Source organism: Mesoplodon mirus, assembly GCF_964341445.2.
Source record: "Mesoplodon mirus genome assembly, chromosome: 16".
Taxonomy (NCBI): Eukaryota; Metazoa; Chordata; class Mammalia; order Artiodactyla; family Ziphiidae; genus Mesoplodon; species Mesoplodon mirus.
Genome location: NC_138992.1, coordinates 60,929,264 through 60,934,971, shown reverse-complemented (window position 1 = coordinate 60,934,971; position 5,708 = coordinate 60,929,264).

Genomic DNA, 5,708 nt, shown 5'->3' with positions numbered 1-5,708 from the left:
TCTTTCCTTTCATGGTTATTGATGTATTCAGATTTTGTCTTGGTTTAATTTTCATAATTTCTATTTTCCTAGAAAATCACTCAATCATAATTTAAAAATTTGGTATAAATAATAATCTCATAATTTAAGAGCTTTTCTCTGTTTTGGGGTATTAACTTTCTCATAACAAATGTTGAGTATTATTTTCTATCTCATCCATATATTTTTGCTTCCTCATTTTTCTCGATACGTCCCGTGTTTTTCTACTGTTCCGAACCAGCTCTTCTATTTATAAATGTCCTTCTAATTTACTAATTCATATTTTCTAATTGTTTTTGCTATTTTTGTTAATTCTTTCATCCTGATTTTGTTGGCATTTGTTTCAAACCTTTTGAATTTAATGCTTGTTTTCTCATTCTGTCATCTGTAATAAAGGCTATGAATTTGCTTAGGATGGATAGCTGCACCTCATAAAATGTTACTCTATCCTTTCTTTAAAGAGTAGTCTTCAATCATAACTTTCTTCTCTGTGGCTATTTTGACGTTTAAAAACCTCCAACGGGTACTTCTGAGTATATACCTAGGTCTATACCACGATGGGTCACATGGTTTGACGTTTTGAAGAACCACCAAACTATTTTCTACAGTAGCTGCACCATTTTACATCTCCACCTGCAAGGATGAGTTGTAATTTTTACACATCCTGGTCAATATGTTAATGTCCATCTTTTTTATTATAGCTATCCTAGGGGGTGTGAAATATCACATTGTGGTTTTTGATTAGCATTTCCCTAATGCCTCATGACTTGGGCAAATTTTCAGGTATTGTTGGTCATTTGTATATGTTCTTTGGAGAAATGTTTGTTCAGAGACTGCTATTATTTTTCATGGGAGAACACCAAGAATCTCGTTCAGCAACAACAGTCTTGAACCCACCTTTCCTGCCTTCGCATTCAGTATTCTTCCCTGCAAATGGCAGACTGGATGATGTGCAGACATCTGCAGTTAGGTTCAGACAAATCTTTTATTTCAACATTAGTTAAGACATAAAACTTAAGGATCCAGTAGAATGATTGAGGTACTACCTTTCCACACCAATGAGCTTGATTCAACATTTATTGAACACATACCACATACCATGTTTAAAGCACCCTGCTAGGGACTGGGAGAGAGAATGAGATCAACACCCCCTCAAAATATGAAATAATTCCCTTCTTTATTCCTGTTTTCTTAAAATCTAGTTTTTAGACGATAAGGCGAAAATTGCCATTAGGAAAAGAAAAACATAGTTGCATTTAAGAACAATCACATAACTTAAATTGTGGTGTCATTAGCTCTTGGCTTTTTATGACTTTACTATTGCCGTTCCACCAAAGTAACTTCATAGACTCAGCTCTTTAGGAATATAAGTTTTCACTGGAGAGTTCCTTCAGTATTTAAGGATGGAATGGTACTTAATCAGGTAGATCATATTCTTCCCAGTAACAGAAAAACTGTCTTTTTGGGGGGCGGGGCGGGGCGGGGCGGGGAACGTGCGGCCCGGCTTGCGAGATCCCAGTTCCACGTCCACGGATTGAACTTGGGCCCGGCAGTGAAAGTGCCGAGCCCTAACCACTGGACAGCCAGGGAGTTCCCCAAACTGTCTGTTAATATGATGTTGCAGAGAAACCAAACTGCTGGAGGTACAAGGCTTAAACCTTGTCTACTCTGAACAAAGTAACACAGATGATGTTTTACACTGTAAGGTAGCAATTTTATAAAACCCATTTGAATCACAACTCTGACGCAGCTTTCTTAAATTTGGTTTTGTGACATGTCATGCTCCTGGCATGGTTACTGGCTACATGAGAAAGCTACTCTAATTCCTTTAATTATATATCTTCTTCCTGACCTGGCCTGGCCACTCATCTTTATTCAGTAGGTCTGGATCAAAAACATTGACTGCTGCAAAACATTTAAAGAAAAGCATCTCCCACCACTGAGGCTATTCAAAAGAACATTTATTATAAGCTCTGAAGTCAGTTCCAGAAATATTTTTGAGCAACAATAGCCCTACTAAGGATGATGTTCATTTGGATAGAAATGTTATATACTTTAAAAGGCATTTATTACTTTATAAGCCCATCTCATGCATTAACTCCCTATCCCAATTCCACCATTTCAATATTCTGTATATTATTTATTTCAGTACTCTTAACAAACATCTTTCCTAGATGCACCATTCATAGGGTGTTTCTAGAATCTAAGCACCGTGTTTGTTCTAACTTTAACTATGACCTGGATCTAGAATCTCACCATAAATTAGCTTGTGACCTTGGATTACCGTAACTTTTTGTCTTGGATCCTCATTAAAACAAAAAACAAATATCAAAAAGGAACATATTGGCTGATTCAAATGGTGGCTGTAAGAAACTAAGGAAACATGCATTTTCAAAAACAGCTGAGTGAAATTACGGAAAAACAAAAACTTTCTTTGATGGTCTGAAGAAAATGTACTTTACAATTCAAAATTATACTTGAGATGGATGCACAGATCCTTGAAGTTTTCTAGAGCAGAAATAACACTATACTGATTCAAAAGGAAAATATATTTGATAAGCTTGCATCAAAATTTAATATGCCTATAGTTAAAATTCTACTGATGTTGATCTGGGCCAGTTGGTATGCATAGGCAGAATTAATCACAAGCTTTACTTCATGATGTAAAAGGCGGCTCAAATTAAAAAATTTTAGACAATTCTGGTTGAATAAAAAGACATGAAATTTGAATTTTTCTTGTAAGCTGACATCTTATACATGCTTCTCTAAATAATGAAGCAATAGATGCTATCACAGATAAGGATGTTAGCATATAAATATATACCTAAATATAACATTTTTGTATTAAAAATGCTAAGCATCTAGTACTATAAAGAGGGGGAAACAAACCTAATACTGATGCACCTGTGTCCTATATTAGAATAATAACATAAACACAAAACTTATAGAACAATATGGTGATTAAGACTATGAGTTCTATCTCAAAGCAACATTAAAATTTTCCCAGTTTAAAAAACATACAGTGTGTGTGTATGGGGAGGGGGGCCGGTGGGCAACTAAGGGAATGTGGAGAAAGGAAACTGAATATTCTATAGGGCATTAAAAAAAAAGTCTTCTGTTTTCAGGTAAAGAAATATGGAGTAAATAAAGAAAATACATATGTACCTAATTCAGGATAAATTACTATATGAGAGCATAAATGAAAACTGAGTTTTGGGTTGACCTGGCATTGCATATACTGATATGAAAACTGCACATAAATTTCCCTTTGTATCATAAAGTTAATGATGACCATCACTAAAATTGAATTTTCTTTATATAGCAGGCAATAGAAAACAACAAGTATCTAAATTAATCTAGTTAATGTATTTAGTACTGCTGTGTAATATTTAATGCTTAATCAAAAGTAGCAAAAGCTGAAATTTATGGACTGTTACTTAAAAGATGCAGCAAGAAAGGCATTTTTTCTCATCTATAGTTCTTCTAATCTGATCATCTGTAATGTTACAATCTTAGATTTAAGCAATATCCACAAACACAATCTTGTTCGTTCATTAAAAATGTGGTAAACATCACCCTATTGATGTGTAGTCCCCTTAATTTCCTAGAAGTGAAATGAAGAACCAGTCACCCGTTCAAGATAACTTGGCTTATTAGCACAAGATTTTATACTTTTTAACTTAGTTTGGTGCTGTGATATACCAAAATACTTCTAGACTAATAAATATTTGTTTAAACCAACAAACCATTAGGTGTAATATTTAAGAGTTTCTTATTATAGCCTAATAGGAATATAAAGACTTAGCACAAATATGACTAGCCTGGAATTAAATGAGATTTATATATTGCAAATAAAACACTATATAAAATCAACCACATCTATTGATTTCCAGATCTTATGTGTTTTACCAAACTTAGAAATAACTAAACAGAAGCTCAACTTAGTACTGCTAAGTCTAAATACAACCAAGCTTTGTTAATTTGTATGAATTTTCCTCTACACAGATAGGAATTACTAGCTTTAAACACTCTTCAATCTTTAACAGCAACTTTATATAAGTTCTCAGAATACCTGCACCATTTTGAAAGAATAATTGATAAATTTAGCAAAACGACCCACAGCTAAGATGACAGCTCCATATATAGCAAGATGTCTCTAAATGTATTTCTCTTTTAACATGAGCTGAATTTACTTATAGTAAATTGTATTCCTCAATATTAACAGCTCTTCAAAAGGAGACTTATCTACCAATAATAATTGCATGAAAGATAAGCAGTCTAAAAAGCATAAAATAATCTAGACAATACAAAAATGAAATATTAACTGAATAAAACAAAGGATTTTGTGGTACTATTTTCTATGCAGAAAAAGTATTGGGTAGATTGCACATAATTCAAAAAGTAAACTAATCACCAAGTGTCAGAAAACTATTAAGGTCTCAATACTATATAAAATCATCTCTTAAACTGAACCAAATAAAAATTCCTGCTACTCAATCATATGGCAACATGTCCTGAAGCCAATAGTTTCATACATCCTCAGAAAAAGAGAAAATTAAGGCTAAAAAGATCAAACACCAAGTGTTCATCAAACCTTTCAGTCAATAGCCTTTATTAACATGCAAGTATCATTTGCCGCAAGCTATACAGTTTTTCCTGATCTTTCAGTTCTATTTCAATATTTTGAACTTAAGGTAACTTGTGGACCTAACATATAAAGTAACCTACTAAAATGGGTCAAAGTTAAACTGTATTCTAGCTATCACCTTGACCTTTAAGATCACCACTTAGGTTTATAATTGTCATTGTCACCAAGTAGCAGAATATAATTCTAGTACTTGATAATTCTATACTAAAATATGTAACAGTATGTCTTAAGATGTTACTAAAATATATGCAACTAACATTTATATTTAATTGCTTTCAATAACAATGTTAGGTCTTCTAAGAGGAAAAATTACTTCTATTGATCTTGGTTGTTTATGGTTTTTGCAGGTTCCAGAAAAACTGGTCCATATTGAACCAGTCTTAAAGAAGTAAGCTGAAGACTTAAATTTATAGACCCTATAATAACAGGTTTGTTTTACTACTAAGAGACAATAATAAACCCAACTCTAGTGCTTCTCTTTTCACGACTAAGCAGAGACACTCTATTATAGTTCTTCATATTTTTTTTGTCTTAGTGTAAAAGCTGAATGACCTCTTCTATAAGTTTGAGTTCAGTAGAAGACCCAGATTATGGATATCATATCTAGTGGGACATACTTTAATTAATAGAAGATAATTAATATACTATATCAAAGTGCATTATTAGATTTGCACTGCGTCTCTCCACATTTTTCTTATTTTATAACATTTCAGTTGAATGGAGGAAGACTGGAATTGTCAGAGAAGTCTTGCTCTTAGGATCTAGATGAAAAACTTCATAGTGAGTCTTTTAAAACATATTTAAATAATGAGAAGTGTAATCACAGCAAGGGACTATGTAAGAATGAATATTGCAAAGGAAACTTTATAGTCAATGGATTGGCCAAAATGCACAATGCACATGAAACTGAAGTATGTAGTTTACTTGTTGACCATGTGCCTACAGTTCAAAAAGTCTCTGCTCCAAAAGCTGTACCTAGTAATCTTCCAAAACTGATTTTAAATAAAGTTCTTAAATTGTAGCAATAAACAAAAAGACAAGA